Consider the following 6,566-nt stretch of genomic DNA (forward strand, 5'->3'; position numbering starts at 1 on the left):
TCTCTCTCTCTCTCTGTGTGTGTGTGTGTGTGTGTGTGTGTGTGTGTGTGTGTGTGTGTCTGTCTGTCTCTGTCTGTCTCTCTCTCTCTCTTTCTGTGTGTCTGTCTGTGTGTGTGTCTGTCTGTCTCTGTCTGTCTCTCTCTCTCTCTTTCTGTGTGTCTGTCTGTGTGTGTGTCTGTCTGTCTCTGTCTGTCTCTCTCTCTTTCTGTGTCTGTCTGTCTGTCTGTCTGTCTCTCTCTGTCTCTTTCTGTGTGTCTGTCTGTGTGTGTGTCTGTCTGTCTCTGTCTGTCTCTCTCTCTTTCTGTGTCTGTCTGTCTGTCTGTCTGTCTGTCTGTCTCTGTCTCTGTCTCTGTGTGTGTGTGTGTGTGTGTGTGTGTGTGTGTGTGTGTGTGTTGGAAGTCCACAGTGCATGTGTGGAAGTCAGAGGAAAACTTGTAGGAGTAGGTAGCTCTTTCCTTCTACCATGTGGGTTCTGAGGATCAAACTCAAGTTGTGGATCATGATGGCAAGCACTTTACCCTCTCCACCCATCATTCTAGCCCTTGACAATTTATTTATTAGCAGTAAGTTTTGTGGGCAGAGAGATGACTCAGAGGTTAATTCCAGAAGACCCATGTTTGCTGTCCAGCACTCACATTGGGTAGCTGCCTGTAAGTCCAGTTCCAAGGGATCCAATGACCTCTGTGGGCATTGCATGTATGTAGTACACATAGATACATGCAGGCACACACATACATTAGATAGATAGATAGATAGATAGATAGATAGATAGATAGATAGATACATACATACATACATAGATACATAGATACATAGATGGATGGATGGATGGATGGATACATATATACATACCTAGATAGATACATAGATCTCTTTTTTGAAAGCTTGTGGCCTTTCTCTGTAGCTGAGGATAAAGTGCTCTGAGTCATCTACGAGCAACACAAAGGTAAGGCTGTCCCTTGGTGTTGTAGAAAAGGTACACATAGTCTGGTGTGACAGCATCTAGAGCTTTTAACAAGCATTTCTCATGTGGAAGGCCCACGGGGCTCAAGAAAGTTCCAGAGGTACTGATATGACTTTAAGGACCAGTAGATTCATGATGGCATCCAAATTTACATGTACTGTGTACTGTCTGCTGGTGCCTCCTAGAGTTAGGAAGGAATTATGTCTCCTCCAAATGCTGGGTCTCTTGTTTAGTGAATGTGCGGTGTGCATCTGCTGGTGTACCTGGGCTCTGCAGGAAAACTGCCAGCATTATCAGAGTGGGTGATACAGGCTATCCTACAGCTCTGCAACTGGTAGATGATTCTTGCCACATCATTTCCTGTCTGGCAAAGTTCAATAGACACACACACACACGAGAAAAACATTATGCCTCCATTTAAATATTCATTTCAATATCTTTAGTCAGTTTCTCATTTGTGAACACCTGAGTCCTTCACTGGTTATTGAGTAAGATAAATCTTATATCTCAGTATAGAATATGATTTACTTTTTAAATTAATACTCTCCCCTCGAAGGATCTACCGGTTTTTCATTCCGTGCACTTTTCAAAGTCAGATAGCTAACAAACCTTTCATTCCATAAAACCTTCTAGGCTACAGAGCAAGAAATGGCCTGACCTTACTCCCAGAAGGACGAGCTTTACACCCAACCACAGTGATTGGCTTAGGAATGGTCACATGATCAAAAGCACCCAATATCAATGCTGCTGACAGCGTTCTGATAAGAAACCCTGGAGTGGGGGTGGTTTTTGCAGAGATTCATCACTGACTAAAGTGCTGAGAGAAGACTGTTGAGTTCTTAGCCATGTAGGATCTCTCTGTCATCCCCTTTCAAGGCTGAAGGAACATCATGGAAAAGAGGGTGGAAAGAACATAGGAGCTAAAGGAAGGAGAAGAGGCTGTAGAACTTTGTATTCTGAGAATGACATGTCCACCGCAGTCATCGAGTGGGGAGTGGCTGACGAGACCCCACTCTTGTGAGATTTAAAGCAGTTAGTGATTGCTGGGGAGGGAGAGGGATTTTTCTTAAGTGATGTGGCAACCGGTAAAGCCCTCATGCTTCTATAAAAAACTCATTAAACTCATTGGGTCATCATCCAACAAAAAGATGGGAAAGGAAAGGGGGACCTCATTGGGAGGAGAAAGGGGACCAATGGGAGTTAAGAGGGAAAATAGTGGGCAACGTGGGGGTGAGTATGGTCAAAATACATCGTGTGTGTGTGTGTGTGTGTGTGTGTGTAAGAAAACACTTCATTATCTAGAATTAATAAATAATAATAAAAACAGAAATCCTGTCAGGTGTGGTTGCACACTTCTCTAAACTCAACTCTCTAGAGTCAGAAGCAGGTGGGTCTCTGTGGGTTTGAGGCTAGCCAAGTTTACATAGTGAGTTCCAGGCCAGCCAGGGCTACACAGAGAGACCTTATCTCGGAAAACAACAACCTCTTCTCTGGCGTTTCTGATCCTCTTGGGATAGATTTTTGTTTCCTTTGCTATCTTGTGCTCTAGAAGAAGAATGTCAGCATTTTCCCATCTCCCTTTTTGCAGGAATGAAGTTCTCCATGACAGGGAAGGAAGCCATACTTTAAAGGCAGTCATTCATAGCCTTTCAAGGGTCCCTGTGTTACCAAGTTTATCTGAATCAACATTCTTCCTTCAAATTTCTTACAACCAGTTCTTCATGCACTGTGTATCCGATCCCAACCCAATGTGTCTTGTGTGTCCCTCTTATAGGCTTCCTTGGCACCGTGCAGGGTGGGATGAAATCAAGACATTGACACCTTGCCAACAGACAGCTGGACAAGAAAAGAATGCTTCTGGCCAAACCTGACAACCCATTTGATCCCTATGACCCACATGATGATGGAAAGAGAGAACTGACCTTCACAAGCTGTCCTCTGACCTCCCCAAGAAAACATATAACTGTCATAAAAATATTCTAAAATACAAATATACCAACTACTGGTGTTCCTCAAATCAGCAATCTGCAAGCATGAGTTCAACATAGGGGAAGGAAGGAGGGGGAAACTCTGGGGCCATCAGGAGCTCCATTCTCTTCCAGATCAGTTACCAGTTATCCTCTGGCAACAGACTTGTGCTAAAGAAAAGCCATGAAGAAAACCAGCCTTCCTTAGAGAAGAGTCAGTGCTCTCTGATGTGATTGGGTACCGCTCCTTATTACGCATGCCTACCTCATTGCATATGCGGTGGTTCACCTCTCCCTGAGGACTGTTCTCTACTGGGCATGCTCCCATCCAGCCCTCCAGGCTGGCTCTGCACTGGTTTTTCCCACAGGTGTTCTCTTACGCTGTTAACTGCTGGCTGTTTCTCCCATATCACAAGAGATTGCACATTTTACAATATCTTTTAAAATATCTATATCTTTTTTTAATATCTATATCTTTTACTTTACCAATAGTATGGCATGCAGTAAGGGTTTGTTATGCATTATCTTCCTAAGCAAGGAGCTTATGTGCACTCCCTCTTTTGCTGTGACTTCATCACAGGAGTGGCTGGCATTGCACTTACCTCATTCCCACACGTGTGTTCGCAATTACTATCATTCCCCTTGGGTCTCCCCCAGGAAGTCTCTGACAGACTCTGTGTTGATTATAGGTTCTTATAACTAATTCTGTAATTCTCCGTTATTTAGTCAATCCTCACCCTCTCCTGTGCACACATCCAACAAATACCCACTTACCCAATTTCAAGTCTACTATAAATGTATTAGTGCTCGCTGTGCTTATAGGACTGTATACTTACACAGCCATTATCTTTCTCTTTTTCTCTCTGTTTCCCATGTTTATCACTTCAACCTTATCCTCTAATGACCTGGAGCTTTACTGTGACTACACCTCCAGCCAAACCCACATATCCAAGTCTTTCTTTCAAAGCCCTTTCTGGCTGTCTTCATATCCCCCTCTGTCCTGGCCTTCATCTCCCAGACCAGCTAAATTTGTTGTTGTGTGGCTCCTTTTGCTCTGGGTTCTTCCTCTCCTGGCTCTGGGCCCTTGCTCAGTTTCTTCCATATCTCTGGAAAAACAACCCAACCACAGCCTTCTCCTCTGAATCACGCTCAAGGTCCAGCTGCTTCAAAACGTTTTTTTCCCTCCCATCTTCCAATCCATCACATCATCACCGACCCAGCCTTGTACCACAGGACAGCCTTGAAATGACTGGACTTATAAATATGGGGTGGCTGTAGTTCAATTTCTGGCTTACGTCAATACTAAACGCCTAATCTCAGAATTAATCAATGTTAACTTTGAGAAAGAACCAAAAGAAATGGCCAATAGTTACTGAGTCAGCACTGCAGACTGTTAAGAGCAGTTCATTCGAGATTAAATAGATTTATTCTCTGCCTTGTTCCTCCTGGAATCCACGAGAGAGATCACAACAACACAGCCACAATACAATTGAAAATGGCCAAGATCAAGAAAACCGTGGACAGACTCACACAGCAGTATTATGGAGAAAATTAGCATATGCATAATCCATCTACACAATGTCAAGCGTATTGAAGTTGAAATGCCCATTGGCTCCAATCAGTTTGCCTCTGTGATTATTAATCCCTATTTTTTTTTACCTAATATTTGAGGTCACCCCGCCCTCATGAAATGACATAAAAACTTACTGGTATTTTTCTGCAGTTCAGGCAGTGTTCTGCAGTTCATAGATCAGTGTCCGTGTTCCGAAAAATGTCTTAACTGACACATGTTCCTAAAAGACATAGCCTGGTGCAAAATCCTTGTGTTCAGTTGGGGAAATCCCTGAGGAATTCTGCAGAAAATGACCTTGCCTTACTTTTTAAAACCCAGTACTTTCCAAACTAATTTAAATAAAATCCCCCAGGTTTTTCTCCATTCTGTTTCCTGTCAATGTGTCAAAGGGACCCCTGTCAGAATCCAAGCCATGGACGATGCTTCTGTTCTCTAATCTTCTTATTCTAAGAAGGTGGCTCTGGGGTACAGGCATTCATTTATACATTTCTCTGCTTTTTTAAGGATTTATATGTTACCTAGATACAAAAACAAAACCCAGCAAGTCAGGGCCTCCCACAGGTTTGCAAGTGTTCCACCTCTGCCCTACACCAGCAGCTCTCTTTTTACTTATAATTTTGAGACAGACTCTGGCCAAGTTGCCCAGGCTGGCCTTACCCTCTCTATTGTCCAGGCCAAGTGATGAACGTTCAGTCATCCCACCTCAGCCTCTGGGGCAGCTAGGCTTACAGACAGAGTCCATCAGGGCCAATTTCTGAGAGATACATCTTAAGGTAATTTACTAATTATTAATTACTTAATAATTTCAGTCATATTCTGAAAGTGTTATATTTGGCCTGAAATGGAATAGTTTGGGCAAGCTTAAATCCATGACGGCCTGAGAGTGACCAGTAGGTGGCAGCACCGGAGTCAGCCAGCCAGGAAAGACCCAACCATGACAGATTTCTGTGCCCACTCTTGCTAGCCACGCACTAAGGCAGCTTAGAAAAGATAAAAACAAGAAAATGTTTAAGTGAGGATAAAAACCTCTCATGTGCTTGTTCCCTGTGGTTTTTCCTATGTATTTTTCCTAGTTATTACAGACATAAAATTTGTTTCTGATCCTACCAGCACTGCTGTCAGGCAGACCTTTACAAGCAAGAGTGAGTTCTACCTTGCCTTCCTCAGGTTTCTCTGTGCCCCCCCCCCCAGTGCGATTTGATGGACTCTTCCAGCCTTCTGTTTTTCAGCGCCTTCTTCTCACATTGCGTTCAAAGCACTCAATTTGTATCAGTCTGATCTCTCTAGGCATTTTTTTAATTTGTAACTGTAGTGAACAAGTAACACTTTTTAACTATCTCACCCATTTCTAAGTATGCAACCTATTCTGTGTTTCTGTGTAAAAATTCCAGAACAGGTAAATCTGACAGCCCTCAAACTCTTCCAACCATCACACTTGCCTCTGAGCCTGGCAATCACATCCCACCCTCTGTGATTCTGATGACTCTAAGTTCCCCAAACATGCAGAGTCATGCAGCATTTGTCTTTTGTGGCTGGCTCACTTTAGGTAACATGCTCAGGTCCTCCAGGCTGTAGCAATGTCAGGTTTCCTTCCACTTTAGGGATAAACATTGTATCCAACTGCTACATTTTATTTATTTGCTCATCCACCAGTGAACAAGTATGTTGTTGTTCCTCCCTGCTGTCTACGGTGACTAGTGCAGCTGCTGTGACCCTGGGTATGCCAATAGCTTTCTACCACACTTTCAGTTCGTGTGTGTGCGTGTGTGTGTGTGTGTACACTGTCACTTTGTTTTCTTTCTGTTGCTGTGATAAAACACTTCAGTCAAAAAAGCAACTCAGGGAAGAAAGGGTTTATTTGGCTTATATTTCCAGTACAGTTCACCATTAGAGGAAAACCAAGACAGGAACTTTAAAGAGCTGGTCACATCACATCCATAGTCAGGAATACAGAGAAACAAGTGCACACATGCTTGCTTGCTTGCTTGCTTGCTTGCTTGTTTGCACTTAGATGTTTTTCTCTCTTACAGTTTGGGTCCCCTGACTAGAGAATGATGCCACC

The sequence above is a fragment of the Grammomys surdaster genome, unplaced genomic scaffold (genome assembly GCF_004785775.1).
Source record: "Grammomys surdaster isolate TR1022 unplaced genomic scaffold, NIH_TR_1.0 126176, whole genome shotgun sequence".
NCBI classification, from domain to species: domain Eukaryota; kingdom Metazoa; phylum Chordata; class Mammalia; order Rodentia; family Muridae; genus Grammomys; species Grammomys surdaster.